The 18400-nt window shown below is 39.5% G+C and overlaps 1 protein-coding gene across 6 annotated transcripts in view; it reads left to right on the forward strand.

The window, feature by feature from the left end:
* The window catches only part of GIGYF2 (GRB10 interacting GYF protein 2), a 126587-nt gene continuing 108187 nt past the window's right edge, over positions 1-18400 (forward strand). For 2 of the 6 annotated variants that reach the window (XR_004482466.2, XM_033425164.2), the window contains exons 1-2: positions 2-92; positions 5362-5427. The gene's annotated coding sequence lies outside the window, so the exon portion shown is untranslated. Of the gene's footprint in view, positions 93-3260; positions 3315-5361; positions 5428-12759; positions 12892-18400 lie in introns of those variants that run through there. The other 4 variants (XM_033425182.2, XM_033425206.2, XM_033425190.2 and 1 more) reach the window with 4 other exon arrangements.

Consider the following 18400-nt stretch of genomic DNA (forward strand, 5'->3'; position numbering starts at 1 on the left):
ACGTGACGTGCGTGGGGACGTGTCGGCCATCTTGTGTTGTTGAGGCTGAGGACTGACTTGGGTTCTGAGAGACTCCCTGTCCCGGACCGCAGGTAACCAGTGACTCGGTCTCGCTCCCCAGCCCGGCTCCGCTCCGCGCCCCGGCTCCGCCGTTCCGCCTGGGTCTCCCGGGCCTGCCGCCCGCGCTCGCCTCCCCGCCGCTCTGGCCTGACCCGGCCCAGCCGCATGGACACCCCCAGGCCGCCCGGCAGTCGCCGCGGCCGGCTCGGGCGTCAGGCGAAGGGACAGTTCAGGTGCGGGGTCGGAGTGACTCCCCGGCCGGGGGCAAGCCGGGCCCGGGCGCGTCTCGGCTGCCGAGCTGGAGAGCCCCTTCTTCCGGGGCCCGTTGGCATCGCAGTGGGAGCCGAGGAAGGGAAGAGGGTGGTGGGATGGCCAGTGTCAGGCCGGCTTGCTTAGGGCCAGAGGGCTCGCCTTCTACTACCTGGTTCTCGGGGCCAGCCACCCGCCCAGCCTCGGGGTGCCCGGGGTAACAGCTGCTGCGGCCAGACAGCTGTTCCTGCCCGCGCTCCTCCCCACACCTGGCCTCTGGGATGCGCCCTTGCCTTCCTCGCCGAGCATCTGCACTGGGGAGATTCCTTCCGTGGCGAGAGGACTGGGTCTGGACCAGGCCTGAAGCCAGGTGGATCCATGATCGGAACCTGGGACGGAGGTTGGGAAGGTAGAACCCATGGCAGCTTTGGGACCCGAACATTCACATTAGGTTGAAATGGGCATTAGCCTTAAGTGACAGTATTTCCCCACGAAGCACTCAGAATATTTCAGTTTTGTGGCTGAAACATAAACCAAGCGACCAGAGAAGGCGGGGTGTCAAGAAAGCAGGTTGTGTGACTGTGTTTGGGAAGCAGTAACGTTTCTTTGCATTTATCTAGCACTGTTGTTTTTGTTTAAATTTTTTCTTTCCTTGAAAGAGCACTTAAGCACACCTAATTTCTCTGTAAGAAAGGTAAGTATTTCAGTTTAACTTGCAAGAAATTGAGGAAGGGGCCAGAAACTGTGAGCAGATTCTTATCCAGTGTTGTATACCTTGGATTATACTTAGTCAATGTTAAATACCTTGGATTATAGGCAGTTTTGATTCCCAGTTTGTGTGCATGGAAGATATTCTTTCCTTACATAGTATTTCCTTTTTAGAATCTAGTGATTTTCTAGATTAAAAAAAAATTGTCATCCTTTCTGAACATTAACTTTCATCTTTCTAATATTTGCAGCTCTGGCCTTTCAGAGTTTGTCTGTTTTGGTTAGAACACAAAGCGTTGTCTCATTTGTTGGTGTTTTTATGTGTTTTAACTAGTGTAGCAGCTTTCAGAGTGCTCAAATTGGAATATGTACTTTCCTGTTACATCAAATGTTACCTCAGTAGAAGACACTAGAAAAAAAAAGTAAAAGTGGTATGTATCTGGAGAAATGTCACACAGTCTTTTTGACATTTACTACTGGGGAATACAATGGTGATGGTGGTGATTCACTAGAAAAGAAAGGACTTTGAACCTTTTCTATACCGGACAAAGCATTTTTGGATTTTGAGACTGAAGAGGGAGAAGGGACTATATGCTTCCATTCATTTATTCTTTCATTTGTGCATTTGTTTGAAGAATATCGAGATCCTACTACACTGGTGGGTGCTGGGAGCAAAACAGACCAAAAATTCCTGTTTCCATGAAGCTCATTCCTAGACAGATAAATACATACTTAGGTAAGATATATAGTGTAGTGATAAGTGATGTGGGAAAAAAATGAGACAGGGTAATAGGATAATAGGGAGCTGGGGGAGGGTTAATTTTAGGAGGAGTGCCCTGGGAACGCCATGGGGAGAAGCTAATATTTGAGGGAAGACCTGACACAGGTAAAGGATCTATTCCTGTGGCTCTCTGGAGGAGGAATGCTCCAGGCTAGGGAAGCGAGGGCAAAGACCCTGAGGCAGAAACTGAAGTGGGAGCAGATCGTGTGTGGCTGGGAAGAGTATGGAGGCTAAGCCTAGCCAGAGAGGCATGATCACTAGGGAACCTAGTAGGAAGTGTGTACCCAGCTCACTGGTTCTAAGATGAGTGGGGTTATTCAGTTGCCCTGGAGTCTTCTTCCACACCTCTCTCCTCCAACATGACACCCTTCCCCTCCCCCAATTTGGAAAATTCAGGATGCTCATATAATGTATTTCAGGAAATTGTCATGAAATAGCTTTCTCAAAAGTAAAAGTTTTTAAATGAGATTGATGATAAAAGGATTTTTCAAAAGAAATTGCTTTCTAAGAAGAGGATCTTTGAATTACTTCAGAATATTTGAAAATGTAGGGAAATGAATTTCCTTTGAAATTTAGACACAGGTCATTAAGGAATATAACCTGGAAGAAGTGTATTAACTCACGTTGTTTTTAATGGTAAAGAATTCCTCTTAATGATTTCTGTGTTGTCCAGCCTAGTTTTAAGTTCCTCAGGGACTGTTCAACTAACTTGTTTGTATATCTTTTATATCATTTTACACGTGTAGAACTTTCTGTGCTGAGTTTTTTATTCCTCAGCTTTGACCTTTCAGACTAGTTCTTCAATTAATTTTATACTAGTAGACTTTTTCTTGGAAAAAATTTTTTTATGATTTTCTTTCAACTTATCTCCATATTCTTATTACTGAGCTTTCATAAATGTCCTCTTTCATTTTAATTCATCTGAGGAATTTAATATTTTGGCTTTGAAATGCTTTTGTTGGTGAGTTGCATATATGAAAAAGAATTTGTCTTGGCTTGCCTGAAAATCATGAGAAGTTAGGAATTGTGACTTCAGGGTGTGAGTGGAGCTCCTTGGCCAAAAGGAGGCATAGTGATGCTAGTGAGGAGATAGTGTTTTAACGAATTGCATTTCTCTCTCTTGTTCCTTTGGTGAGTTTTTGAAATCACAGTTCCAAATTATAATGTCTTTGATGTCATATCAGCTCATTTGTTCTCATGACTCTGCGTTTTAGTATTCCATATGTCTATATTTTTGTTGACCTTCACACTGGAAGATGACACTATTGATAGTGATTGCTATCTGGGAGAACCATTTTGGGTGACCAGATTATTACTGTCCTGTTTATCCTTGCCCTTCTAAAGGATCTTTGATTTGTTCCATTTTTTAAGACTGACTTCATTTGCCATTCTCTGTTAGCCCCTGACGACTAAATTTTCAGTACTGTTTTATTCTATTTCTTATAGATTATAGTGGGACCAGTCTCATTAGGTTGAATCTACAGCCTATGTTGGTGTTAATCCAGGTATATTAGAGGCAAGTTCAATGTCTGTTTTCTTCAGCAGTTCTAATAGACTTAACATTATTTGGTGATTGTTGTAAAACTCTGAACCCAAGTTTTTTTTCCGTCCTTAACCCCCACTAGGATTTTATGGTGATTAAGTCCTAATATTTCCATTCATTTTTAATGCCCTGAAGAATTGCATGTCTTTAAAAATATAAGTAGATTTTTATTCCACAGTCAAGTACTTACAGTTAGACTCCTAATATTTCTTGACCAGGATAGCATTTTATCATTTTTTATGCTCTCAGATAACTGAGAAATATATTAGATTAATTATATAGGAATACAGAATGATACCTTTGTTGGATTGCCCATAATTTTATTTGAGGTTGAGGGAGAAGAGGGGAGAGGTTTGAAAAACAAAAGGATATTCTCTTTTTTAAAAATAAATTTATTTATTTTATTTATTTATTTTTGGCTGAGTTGGGTCTTCGTTGCTGCCCTCATTGTGGTGGCGTTCTCATTGTGTGCGTTCTCTTCGCTGCTGCGTTCTCATTGTGGTGGCTTCTCTTGTTGCGGAGTACGGGCTCTAGGCGCGCGGGCTCTAGGCACGTGGGCTTCAGTGTTTGTGGCACGCAGGCTCGGTAGTTGTGGCTTACGGTCTCTAGAGTGCAGGCTTAGTAGTTGTGGTGTACGGGCTTAGTTGCTCCGCGGCATGTGGGATCTTCCCGGACCAGGGATCCAACCCGTGTCCCCTGCATTGGCAGGCGGATTCACAACCACTGCACCACCAGGGAAGCCCCAAGAATATTCTCTTAAGTGGCCAAAATTAATTTTATAAAAATAGTTTCAAAGTATGATACACTTCCTTACCTCAAGTAATTAAGGAACACAATTTTATATTTTCTTGGTAACTACAGAGTTTCATTGAAATTGAACTTTATTTATAGTTATAATAATAGGAGATACCCTAGAGCTTATTCTCTTGAGTTAGGCCCAGAGAAGAGTTTTTATTACCTAGTTCTCCCCTCTTTTGCTTCTGCTTGCTCTTATAAAAAGTAGAGTGCAGGACTTCCCTGGTGGCATAGTGGTTAGGAATCCGCCTGCCAATGCTTGGGGACGTGGGTTCAAGCCCTGGTCCGGGAAGAGCCCATCTGCTGCAGAGCAGCTAAGCCCACGTGCCACAACTACTGAGCCTGCGCTCTAGAGCCCACGAGCCTAGAGCCTGTGCTCGCTGCAACTAGAGAAAGCCCACGAGCAACAACGAAGACCCAACGCAGCCAAAAAATAAAAAGTAGAGTGCAGTGGATAAAGTTGGATGACCTTTTGGACATTGTAACATGGCTACTTTTTTGAAAAATTAAATCAGAGGTGGAAGTGGCTTTTTCAAGTTGCTTTCTTGCTGTTAGTAAAATTGTCAACTTTAATTTTTAGTTACTGTTTTTTGACTTTTTAGTAGCAGCCTTCAAAGCATCATTTGATTTTAGCTAAGAAATCACTTAGAGCTGTTGTTTCAGTCCACTCCTTGTCACTTGAAATGTCACCATCTTGTGGATTTTTAAGATATTGTCTCATCAGAGCATTAAAAGAAGGTTGTGATTTTGCAGCTGAAAGCACATCTGGAGCTTTGCTCCTTGGACGTTTTGGCACTGGTCACACCTTGGGGCTCATTGATTATTTGCATAAGATACATGCTGTATTGCTGTCTTGCTAGCTGTCATTTTTCTATCAGATATGTTAAAAAAGTTAATACCAAATCCCTGTAATGTAGTTTTGGATGAAAACCCTAAATAATCATTTCCTGAAACCCTACGGTGGTGCTCATTTTTTAGTTTCATCAGAATCACTTAGAACTTCGGTTAAAAATATATATTTTTCAGTCCCATTCCAGAGCTACTGAGAGAGACGCTTTAGATGTTAGGACAGGGTATATAGATTATAAGCATATCAGGTGATTCTAATATTTTAACCAGGTTTGGAATCCATTTCTTGTAAAGCATATTCATGATAAAAATTACGCTTCTAACATTTCCTAAGAGATTGCTGAGTTATTTACTTTAATACTTTTATTATTTGCAGTGTTAAAAGGACCTGAATAAAGTCTGCTCAAACCTCCTGCTGTGAACCAGCAGAACTTTTGAACAGGTGAGTTTTGAAGGGAAGCACAAAGCCTGAGGGCTTATGCAAACAGATAATTTTTGCTTTTAAGGCTCCGGTTATTTTTGTCCTATTATTTCTCCTGAAGTTATAGATAGAAACAACTTCTCTGGTACCACTCAGATCCCTTATGAACCGTGAGAATAATCATACCCTTTCTGCATTGATCCTGGTGTGAATTTGTGTCTTAAATTGTCATAATGATTTTTTGATGGTATGAAACAGGAAGAGGAGTGCTTTGAGGGGAAGGGTAAGGAGGTACCTGAAGGCACCCAAGAGCAGCTGGCTTCATGAAGGACATGAACCAGAAACCCCATGGGAAGCATTCAGGAGACACGGTGGTCCAGAGAGCACTTTTCTCCTTGCTGGCTAGTAGGTGTCATCTCTTGTCTCTTTATATCTTGCTTTAGTTGTCTTTCCACACTCTGGTCTTTTCTGCTTTAACAAAAACAGAAGAAAATTGCTACTTCATTCTTGGAGCCACATAGAAACTCAAGCTCTAGTGCCACTAGCCAACTGGTTATTAGCTCAGTGTCCCCACTTCAGATTCCTGGGAGGGAAAATTTGATTGGTTGAACTTGGTCCAAATTTCCATTATTGGTCCAATTAGTGTGGCCATGGGGTTGGGGTCTTGAAAGGTCCCACTCCTAAGAGTGGGGGCAGGTCTCAGAGGAGGTGGAATGTAGCCTTTTTGAGGCAGAATCCCACAGAAGCTTCTAGATGTTTTTCCTTTTCCTAGAAAAATGCCTGTATTCTTGTCAGTTTCAATTTCCATGTCCTGAAGAGTTAAAATATATGCGTATCTTTTCGGTGAATGAGGCCTAGTAGGTCTCACCAAGCATTCTTGGAACTTCCTAGTGCAGTGTTTAACAAACCTTCTTGATTTGGGGGTTCAGAGGACCATCTAGGGTAAAGGCTTAGTAAATGAACATAAGCAAATAAGACACTTAGTTTGTGGAAAAATTCATTGTTTATTTATTTTTCATTGATTGCTGTTAAAATTTTAATTTCTGTGTACTTTTTACAGTATTAAGTAACACTTGATTATGAGGAAGCCATAGAGAATTTGAAGGGTAGGACTTCTATATATGAATCTATATTCACATTATTTGAATGGTAGCAGGGACTTTTCACTTTTGGGAAAGGATCAGGGAGACAGTATAAACTTTTGTATTACATGTTTTTGTATACTAGAATTATTAGGTAATATTGAGGCAAACTTTTAAAAAAATTATTTATTTTTGGCTGTGTTGGATCTTCCTTGCTGGGTGCGTGCTTTCTCTAGTGGCGGCCAGCTCCTCATTGCGTTGGCTTTTCTTGTAGCGGAGCATGGGGCTCTAGGCACACGGGCTTCTGTAGTTGTGGCTCGCGGGCTCTAGAGCGCAGCCTCAGTAGTTGTGGTGCACAGGCTTTGTTGCTCCGCGGCATGTGGGAACTTCCCAGATCAGGGCTTGAACCCTTGTATCCTGCATTGGCAGGCAGATTCTTAACCACTGCGCCACCAGGGAAGCCCTGCAAACTTTTTTTTTTAATGGAGCATTTTGAAGTTCTCTTTATTTTTGTTTGTAGCTTGTATGTACTTGGTAGCATCTAATTGCTTAAGTCATTTTTTATAACTCACATCTTGTTATGTTAGTATATCAGTGTATCCAGATTTTGACGCAAAGCATAGGAATTATTAATCAAAGTGATCTATTATAGAATGATGTATGGAATGACAGACCACAGATGTGACCTCCTATGATTTTTTTTTTTCCAGCCAAGGTTTCTTTAGCAGATTGCAGCTAAATTGATTTATAAGGTGGAAGAGTCCTTTCTCATGTTGTACATATTCTTTAATCTGGATGTTGAGGTAAAGCATATGTAGGGCTTTGTGAGGCTTAAAAAGATTTCCACACCATCAGTGTAAAACTTTCACAGGCTCTGGGCATCCCTCTCTGGAAAAGATTGGCTTGTGGTGAGATTATCAAATGATATGGTAATGTTTATGGCATTGTAATTTTTCCTTGAATAGTTAAGTGGTTGCTAATTTTATTCTCCTTTCACCAAAAGGGGGGAAAAAAGAGAAACATTTATATATTGTTCAGAAGCAGTGGGGAGAATGGCAGTAACAGTAATAGCTTTTTCTTGTAGTGATATTGTGGCCAGTATGTTCTTTGGGAACAAAGCTCCTTTTATTCTAGTTGTCCTGAACCTGGAGGAAGTCTTGGGAGCTCTGGCCACTTCAGTATTGGTCCTTTGCTTGCAGAGACTGACAAAGAATTGGCAGAGGTACTGTCTTGGTACTTAATAATTGGCAAATCATGGCTCAGTCCTTGAAGAGATGGTTACATCCAGATTTCATGATTAGCCCCTTGGGAATTGAGATGTTGTTACCCAAATCGTGGCCAGTTGAGTAACTGGATGAAGCCATCTTGCAAGATCAGTGGGTCAGAGAGCCTTAATTCATGTTCTGGAATCTGACACTCTTTATGTAATCTTTCATATTACTTCTGTCATTGTTAATGAAGTTTCTGATAGTGTGTTATGAGAAGATATACTCTTCCTCAACTAGAGAGCTCACTGTATTGCTTAAGTGAGTGATGCAGAGGGGTAGAAGTTGGAGGATAGTGGAAAAGAGAAGGAGATTGGAAAAAGGAGAAAAAGGACTTCCACAAAATGAATTCCCCTGAAAATTGCAAGGAAATGGGGAAAAAAAAAAAAAAGGTAACCATGCAGTTTTGAGCACTATGTCAGTATGTAGAGAAAAAGCTTGTGGCTATTAAGCAGAGAAATGTAGGTTTAATTTTCTGTCATTTACTACCTGTAACTTTAGATAAATAAGTTAACCTCTTGGAGGCTTATTTTCCTTACTGTAAAGTATATCCCATGGTGATTTGGGAATTAAAAGTAAAATGCCCAATACAATGCCTGGCACATAGTAAATAAATGGTAGCGGTTACGATTGTTATTGCTATGTAAATAGATACATTTTGATTGTAAAGTGTCATCTTTATAATTTGAATAGAGGCCTTGGTGGGTTCTGTTTTTAAGTCTTCTGTCTTTTTTTTTGTTTTCAATCCAACAAATATTTGAATACCTTCTTCGTTCCAGGTGCTGGGCTAGCCATAGTGGTGAGCAAAACACCTATCTTCATGGGACTTACATCCTAGTGGTAGAGGCAGTCAGAAGTCATATAAGTAAATTTCAAAATGTGGAAAGTTTCTCTGTCCTTGGAAAAGATACATTTTTAAAACCCTAGATATTCTTTGAATAAGTGTCCTATTTGGATCTTGGTGTTCTTGTTGTTAGGGATATTCTATGCCTCTTGATATGCTTTCCAGGGTATGTGTGTTCGTTTTATGTTAATTTATGTATTTCTTTTATTTGTCATTTTTTTCCTCTTTCTCTGAGATAGATGTTCGCAACTTTTTATCTTAGGACTCCTTTACCTTCTTAAGAGTTAGAGGGCCCCAAAGAGCTTTTGATTTTTCAGTTATATCTATCTTTATGAGATTGAGAAATTTAAAATGGTTTATTAATTTATTTAAAAATAGCAATAGTTTCTTTACATGTTAACATAAATATATTTTTAATGAAAAATACCTATTTTCTAAAACATTTCTAAAAAAATTTGCTGAGAAGAGTGACACTGTTTTACCTTTTCACAAATTGCTTTTTATGACTTGCTTTGTAGAAGGCAGCTGGATTCTCACAGCTGCTTCTGCATTCAACCCGTTGCTGTTTATTGTATTAGTTGAAGTCTGTGCAGGAGATTTATCCTCACAGAGATGTGTATGTAGTTGGAAAAGGGAGGAATATTTTAAGAGCTTTTTCAGATTATTGCAGATTTGCTTTGATATTACACTAAAATTAGACAAGTAGTAGTTTATAAAGGTTAGTTGCAATGTGAAATTTGAATTATATCAGTGCACTTTTATATTACATTACATTAAAATCTGTTGGTTTATCTTGTGCATTAAATGGATATTTTATATTATGCAGTATCAAAAAAACACATTCATTAATATCAACATCCATCAGAAAAGCCGTTACTTATTGGAAAGTATAAGTACTAGAAAAACTCGTCAAGCTCATGGTAATGAATAGAAGTTTTCTAAAATTTTAACTTTTGCTTGAAAGCTCAAGTTTTATAATTGGCAACAAGTACTATCAATTGTTTTCCTTAAAGGGACAGTCTTGTTTCATTCATTTTTGAAAAAAAGGTCTGCTATATACCCAGGTCTGGATAATTTAATTTGTGTGTCAGCTCTTTCAAATCAATATGATGTTTCATGAGCAGAAGCAGTTAGCTGTCACATAAATGCTTTTCTTTGAGACTTTGGTGTGCAGCTGAAGTGCTTTATGTGTACTTCTCATTTCATCACGTTAAGAATATTAGAAAGCTGTGTACACAGGGACCAGGATTAATAAAAATTAATAGTTTTTACTGCTTTATAAAGGGCATTGTTAAGTAAACCTGGCTTTTTTTCCTCTCTTGTGAATATATGGCACATGGCAGTGAAGACTACTGTAGTTTGGTGCCATTAATTTGAATGGTGCTAAGGTGCCAGCAGTTTTACCCATGATTAGTGCAGTGCCAACATAGTGAAAAATGCAAAGAATATCTTAGTATTAACAGTTTTGCCATCTTGGATATCTTGAAAGTGTTTTGGGGAATTGCTGCTCTGGGGAGTGGAACATTTTTCAGTATTACATTTATATATATTGATATTACGTTGACTTTTTAAAAAGAGTTTTCAAAAAAAAAGGAGTTGTTTGAAATAGAAACTGGAATAAACATATCATTGAGGATTTTTAGATTTCAGTGAGGGTTTTTAATTCTGGGTAGATACAAATTTATCCATAAGTTGCAATCAGTTATAAAATACTCTTCTAAAATGGTCCCATAAAAATAGTCTTCTGCACCAGCGCTGTCCCACAGAATTTTCTGCTGTGATGGAAATGTTCTATAAATCTGCACTGTCAAATACTGCAGCCACTAGCCACATGTGACTGTGGAGCACTTGACGTGTGGTTAGTGTGACTGAGGGAATCGCATTTTTTAAAATGTAAAAAACCTTTACTTTTTTATTACAACTCAAGTCCTCTTATTTTTACAGGTTTTATTTTTAAGAACAGTTTTAGATTCACAGAGAAATTGAGAAGATAGTACAGAGAGCTCCCATGTATACCACACCCAGGTTTTGTATTGTTAACGTCCTATGTTACTGTTGTCCATTTGTTACAATTAGTTAGCCAGTATTGCTTATTAACTAAGTCCATAGTTTATTCAGATTTCCTGAGTTTTCCTGAGTTTATTTTTCTATGTCAGGATCCCATCCAGGACATCCCATTACATTTAGTCAGTTATCCATAGGCTCCTCTTGGCTGTGATAGTTTCTCAGACTTCCCTGTTTTTAACAATCTTGACAGTTTTGAGGAGTATTGATTAAGCGTTCTGTAGAATGCCTCCCTGTTGGAATTTGTGTGATTTTTTTCTCCTGGTTATGGGTCATGGGTTTTTGGGAGGAAGACCACAGAGGCAAAGTGCCATTTTCATCACATCATATCAAGAGCATATACTGATTTATAACTGTTAATATTGATTGATTATCACTGTTAACATTAACTTTGATACTTGGTTGACTTTCATACTTTGTCAGGTTTGTCCACTGTAAAGTTACTCTCTTCCCTCCCCCACAAGGAACTAGATTTTAAATTTTAATTAATTTAACTTGATATAGACCCATGCGGTTAATGGGTACTATGTAAGATGGCACAGTTCTAGAGAGTGTTTCTCAGTTTTAAATATTATCCAAAACTTTATTTAACATCAATTTTAATAGATTTAAAGAAAGGCAGTTTAACATAAAAGAAATATAAAATGTTAGTCTTGAAATGCATTGCTTTTTGAGGGAGGCAGTCTGCTTTTAGTAAGCTTAGTCTTTTTAAAAATTAACTTTCTGAGGTTTAATTTATATACAATAAAATACCTTCATTTTAAGTATACTTGTATTAAGTGTACATCTTGATGAGTTTTGACAAGTGTATATACCTATGGGACCAAAACCACAGTCAAGATAGGTAACATTTTCATCACTCCCAGAACTTTCCTCCTCCTTTTTTGCAGTCATTTCCCCTCTCCCACCACTGATTTGTTTTCTGTGACTATAGATAATTTTGCCTCTTCTACAATTTTATATAAATGGAATTATTCAGTATGTATTCTTTTTGGGTCTGGCTTCTTTTGCTCAGCGTAATATTTGTGATACATCCATGTTGCGGCATGTGTCAGTAATTAGGTGTGTTTATTGATGAGGATATTCCAAGGTATGGTCATTATAATGGTGTTTATCCATTTATCTTGCTTTGTGGCTGTTAGGAATAAAGTTGACCTTAGTTTCATGGCAATGGGTAGTGATTCAGACTGTTTTGGATTGCAGTGTTTATTTCAACACTGTAAATTAGGAATTTAAATTCTTTTTAGGATGAGGAGAAAAGCCAACAGAGCATCTATAATTTTTTTGAAGATATTCCATGAAAAGGATAATTAACATAGAAATAAATAGTATTTTGCAAAGTTTCATAAAAATGTGCGATCCAGAGAGATGTAGACAATTCTGGCTTCCTGGGGTGTGAGGGGAGTTCTTTGTCAGTTCTTTTTTTTTTTTTTTTTGCGGTACGTGGGCCTCTCACTGTTGTGACCTCTCCTGTTGCGGAGCACAGGCTCCAGACGCACAGGCCCAGCGGCCATGGCTCACAGGCCCAGCCACTCCGTGGCATGTGGGATCTTCCCAGACCAGGGCACGAACCCATGTCCCCTGCATCGGCAGGTGGACTCTCAACCACTGCGCCACCAGGGAAGTCCTGTCAGTTCTTTAAGATAAATGTTTAGTAATAAAGTGAATAATGGAAGCCTGATTTTGTTCCATGAAGTTTTATCATTAGTAGATATGTTAACAGATCGTATTTTAAAAATTATTTTTAAAAGTTTGCATGTTTAAAAATGAAGACATCTGGTATTGTCATACAGATGGGTGCAGAAGGAAAATGTGTTTTCTGCTATAATAGATGGGAGGAGAATTTCCTTTTATTTTTGTACCTTAAAATTGTTTTTTTAAACCGGGTTAACGTTCCAAAGAAGTTAACTTTCTTTGACATTTATGTTTGGGCTGTAAAAATATTTCAAACGGGAGGTCTTGTGGATGTTAAGATACACATTGTTGTTAAAGTAATTGAAGAATATTACTGCAAATTATGGAAATAGAAAAAAATCATTAATCCCACCTCATGAACATTTCTTTATTTTTATGTTCTCTTTGTCTATTTATGACATAGTTGGCCCTCTGTATCCACGGGTTCCATATTCTTGGATGTGGAAGGCTGAGTGTAAAGGATTTGAGCATCCCTGGATTTTGGTATCCACAGAGGGTCTTGGAACCAGTCCCCCTCGGGTACCAAGGGTTGACTGTATGTATAATTATACTTTTGTGTGCAGACATTATTGTACCTGTAGTCTGTTGAGTGAATGTGCTGTTTTTACAAGATTGCTTACTGTCTTATACAATTATAAGTGATGTGCTATATGTGGTTCCCCTCTCATGGTTGGACCTTTTCTTTTCATTGTTTCACTTAGCCTTTTTCTGAAGTTTGAAAAAAATGCATCTGAGACCTACATATTTTAGCCTAGTGACTGAGTCTTGGTTCATTTGAATGTGGACTTGTTTATGGTCTTAAAAGAGTCGACAGATATACAGATTATTTTATCAAGATAGTGGTACAAAAATTTTTTAATGACAGAAATTTAAGTAGGGAGTGAATTTAATATTTGTTATCAGAAGATTTGCATTTAAAATAGTTTTGTTTCATGTCTATTAAAATATTTTTAATCGTACTTGGTTTTTTTCCCTCTAGCTAAATCATTTATGGTTTATTTTAACCTTTTTAAAATTGAGGTATAAGATATAGTAAATATGTGCACAAATCTGAAGTGTATAGTTGGAAATTTCTTTTTAAAAGATTTATTATTTATTTATTTAATTTATTTTTGGCTGCATCAGATCTTAGTTGCGGTGTGCGGGATCTTCGTTGTGACACGCGGGCTTCTCTCTAGTTGTGGCGTGCGGGTTTTCTCTTCTCTAGTTGTAGTGAGTGGGTTCCAGGGCACGTGGGCTCTGTAGTTTGCAGTGTGCGAGCTCAGTAGTTGTGGCATGTGGGCTTGGTTGCCCTGCAGCACGTGGGATCTTAGTTCCCTGACCAGGGATCGAACCCGCGTCCCTGCATTGTAAGGCACATTCTTTACCACTGGACCACCAGGTAAGTCCTTGGAAAATTTTTTACATGTGCATATAGTTCTGTAGTCACCACCTAAATCAAGATAGTGAGCATTTCTAGCACTCCAAAAGATTCCGTTGTCTTCTTCCCAGTAAGTAGTCCCTACTTCCATGGTGAGCAGTGTTCTGACATCTGTCAAAATTGATTATTTTGCCTGTTGAACATTATAGGAATCATATAGTATATATTCTTTGGTGACTGGCTTCTTTTGCTGGATACAGTGTCTGAGATTCATGTAATATTGTTGCAGTTATCAGTAGTTGGTTCTTTTCTTTTTTGTTGGTGAGTATTTTGTTGTGTAAATATACTACAATTAAAAAAATTTATTTTGAGATAATTTCAAACTTACAGAAAAGTTGCAAAAAATTACTTAGACTTTCCATATGCCCTTCACCCAGTTTGGTCACCAGTTCTTTTTTTTGTTTGTTTTTTGTCTTTTTGTGGTATGCGGGCCTCTCACTGCTGTGGCTTCTCCCGCCGTGGAGCACAGGCTCCGGATGTGCAGGCCCAGCAGCCATGGCCCACGGGCCCAGCCGCTCCGCGGCATGCGGGATCCTCCCGGACCGGGGCACGAACCCCCGTCCCCTGCATCGGCAGGCAGACTCTCAACCACTGCGCCACCAGGGAAGCCCACTAGTTTTTTTTTTTTTGGTCGCGCGGCATGCTGGGTCTTAGTTCCCCGTCCAGGGATTGAACCTGTGCCCCCTGAAGTGGAAGCACAGAGTCCTAACCACTGGGCCGCCAGGGAATTCCCTGGTCACCAGTTTTTAACATTTCCTTGTATTTACTTTATCTTTCATTTTCTTTTTTCTTTCTCCTTATATGCAATATGTATGTATATAATTTTTGATACAATTTTAAATTTATGTAATTTTTTCCTGTTCCATTTGAGAGTTCATTACAGACCTCATGCTCCTTTTCCTCTAAATATTTTAGTGTTACCTTGTAAGAATAAGAACATTCTTGTACATAATCACAGTAAAAATTTCAGAATCATAAAAAAGTAACATTGATACAATACCATTGTCTAATCCATAGCTCCTATTCAAATTATTCTATTTGTCTCTTTAATGTGTCTTATAGCATATTTTTTGCTGGTTCAGGATGGAGTTAAGCATCATACTTGCACTTAGTTTTTATATCTCTGTAGTCTCCCTTAATCTGGGATGGTTCTTCAGCGTTTGTCTTTTATGACATTGGTATTTTTGGTGACTGTGGTTGATTGATTTTATGTCTGTCCATTTGGGCTTATCTGATTTTCTTTTCAAGATTAATTTCAGTTTATGCATTATTGTTAGGAATATAACATAAGTGATGCCGTGTTCTCCTTAGTGTATTACATCAGGAAACACATGGTGTCAGTTTGTCTCATTATTAATGATGTTACCTAACTCAGTAGTAGCCAGATGGAAGAGATGCATAGGGCAAGGTATGTGGGAAGGGATGCAGAGCTTCACAGCTCTTTGGTGTGCCATCGTTTCCACACCTTCACCAACCTTGAAGCTCTCCTGTATTTGTTTATTCATTCATCTGTTGATGGACATTTGTGTTGATAAACATAATAGACAAATGTCAGGTTTTGGTAGTTATGAATAAAACTACTATGAATATCTTATACTCTTCTCTTAGTAGAAATTTTCCTTGCATGTATGTCTAGCAGTGGATTGTGCGATCGCTGGATAGGTGTATGTTTAGATGTAATAGATATTACCAAAGTGGTTGAACTAATTTGCAGGAGTGGAGTTATTAATTTTGTGTTATCTTTTTGTTGTTGTTGCGGGGCTGTGCTGCACCCCACGGCTTGTGGGATCTTAGTTCCCCAACCAGGGATTGAACCCTCGTCCTCAACAGTGAAAGAGCAGGGTCCTGACCCCTGGACCGCCAGGGAATTCCCCAGTTTTGTGTTACCTTAATCCAGATTTGGCTAAGATAAAAATGGCTGTTTGTTGGAATGGGCACAGAACTATTTATTTGGTACATGTGAAGAGTGCTAGAGGAGTAGCTCTTTTTTCCGCTTTTGGGAAAATAGAGGTTGGGAAGGTGGAGGCAGATTCAGGTTCCTTGGTGTTCATTCTGTGTTAGTCTTTTTTTTTTTTTTTTTTTTTGCGGTACGCGGGCCTCTCACTGCTGTGGCCTCTCCCGCCGCGGAGCACAGGCTCCGGACGCACAGGCCCAGCGGCCATGGCTCACGGGCCCAGCGCTCCACGGCATGTGGGATCCTCCCGGACTGGGGCACGAACCCGTGTCCCCTGCATCGGCAGGCGGACCCTCAACCACTGCGCCATTAGGGAAGCCCTCTGTGTTAGTCTTTTGACAGACCACATGCATGGTACCGGTTGGACTTCATTCCAGGTTTGCCATAGTTTTTTTCTGGGTAATTTTTACATACCCATGTAAGGGAGATTTGCAGTAGTAGATACTGTTTATAAGAAAGATTCAGGGGGTTTTCAAAGGAGTATGTGTTTTGAATTGTTAGTATAATAGTGGTAGCTAATCAGTATATCAAGACTTCTCCTGGGAAGCAATATCGGGAACACTTTCAGAGTAAAACTTTCATAATTAGCCATTATGCCGGATTTTGATTCTGCTTTGGCTTCTCCTGGCTGTCTTTGTCCAGACAGAACTTACTACGTAGATCCATAGCTTGCTCATGTTGATAGTGATTGCGTGTGCCCAGAAGACATCTGACTCCTCAACACAGTGCCAGGTTGTGTGAGGCCAGGGTCTCCCTTTTCTTTGTTGCAAACCCAGCAGTAAGAAAAGGCTAGGTTGGTTTCTTCTCTTTCTTCACCCTTGAACATGTACTCATGTACACACAGAGTGATAGATGAGGTCCCAAAGAGGAGCTGAGGATGTCAGGAAAACTAGAAAAATATACAGAAAAAAAGAAAAATACTTATATACTAGTAATCAGAGGTAAAATAATTGCTAGTGAGGAGTGATTTAGCTTAGTTTTTAAAAAGTTGACAAAAAGGCCAGATTAAATAAAGTTCATTGTCAGGCACAGGATGCAGTTTATTGAAGAAGACCAACTTTCTGGTATTAACTGCAGAAGAAATATATTACTTGAATTCACTTATAAGGAATTTTGAATAGTGGACAAGGTCTGAAATAGCAGGTATGTAGAAATATTCTCTCAGCTGTTTTTAAGTCAACTCTATTTAAAATTTGAGGGTAGACCTTTCTCTGAGGTCCTTATCCTTAGAATTGGAGTAGCCAAAGGAGAATAGAGGCCAAAATAGGGAGGTTGAGAGTGTTATTACCTCTCCATGTGTTAAACTATTCAAAGTATGTTTTTCAGTGATGTTAAGGTAACTGAAGCCCATCTTGCCCTGATAATTTTACCTTCCCTTTATCCCTCTTAGGTTATCAGTACTGTTTTCCTGCACAGTGGTAGGTGAATCCGCAGACAGCATCAGGATCTTCATCCTCTTCCATTCACATGCCTGTTCTGTTTCTTTACTCAGATGACCATTCAGCCTGAAATGCTCCTGTTGTCTCTATGTAATTATTAATATCTCTTTCACACAGACATTTTCTAACTTAGATGATAGATTAGGTATAGTCACTTTAGCCATTGTTTCTCCTCCTTTTTGCAAAATCTCTTTTCCTCTGAAGTTCATGCTGTCTGACAATACAACTGTCTGTTCCCCTCGTTATCAGATATAGACCCTGGGGCATCATCCTTCATTTTCTTCTTTATTCTCTCTGCCATTATCTGGAAGTTACTTCAGAGTCCATAGGATGACTGATCCAATCTTCCCAGGCTCCTGATTCCTTGACTTACCTCCATCTCTAATTTGTCTAGTGCTTTCATTTTTATTCCTGCTATACTTGCTTTTTTTTTTTTTTTTTTTTTTGCTGTATGTGGGCCTCTCACAGTTGTGGCCTCTCCCGTTGCGGGGCACAGGCTCCGGACGCGCAGGCTCAGTGGCCACGGCTCACGGGCCCAGCCGCTCCGCGGCACGTGGGATCTTCCCGGACCGGGGCACGAACCTGTGTCCCCTGCATCGGCAGGCGGACTCTCAACCACTGCGCCACCAGGGAAGCCCCTATACTTGCTTTTTGACATTACCAACATCTCAAATTTGTAAACTATCTTCTGTTTTTACTTCCTTCCTCACTGTGCTTCAATCACACTTTTGCCAGCATCCTCCACTTTGCCCTCTTTTTCTTCTGTTTACTGTGTTGACAAAATCCTAACCCAGGTTCAGTCCTGTTGTCAGCTCTCTCTGCCCTCTACTCAGGCTGCTAAGTTGGAGAAAGAAGCCCACAACCATGCAGATAGGTGCCATCTCCATCTTGATTGGGCCTTCAGAACTAGTGTAGCTAGCTGTAGTGTGGTGTCCTGGATTAGATCCTGGAACAGAACAAGGACATTGTTGGAAAAACTGGTTAAATCCGAGTTTAGTTACTAGTGGTGTACCAATGTTGGTGTCTTAGTTTTGACAAATGTACTGTGGTAATGTAAGTTGTTTATATTAGGGGAAACTGAGGGAACTTTCTGTAATGTCTTTGTAACATTTCTATAAATCCATAATTATTCCTAAATAAAGTTTTTTTTTTAAAAAACAATACTATTGTAGATCACAGCAGCTAACTTTTCTTCATTCTTCTCAAACCTTACCCTGTCATCTGCTCTGTC

This window comes from Orcinus orca, chromosome 7 (assembly GCF_937001465.1).
Source record: "Orcinus orca chromosome 7, mOrcOrc1.1, whole genome shotgun sequence".
In the NCBI taxonomy this organism is placed as follows: Eukaryota; Metazoa; Chordata; class Mammalia; order Artiodactyla; family Delphinidae; genus Orcinus; species Orcinus orca.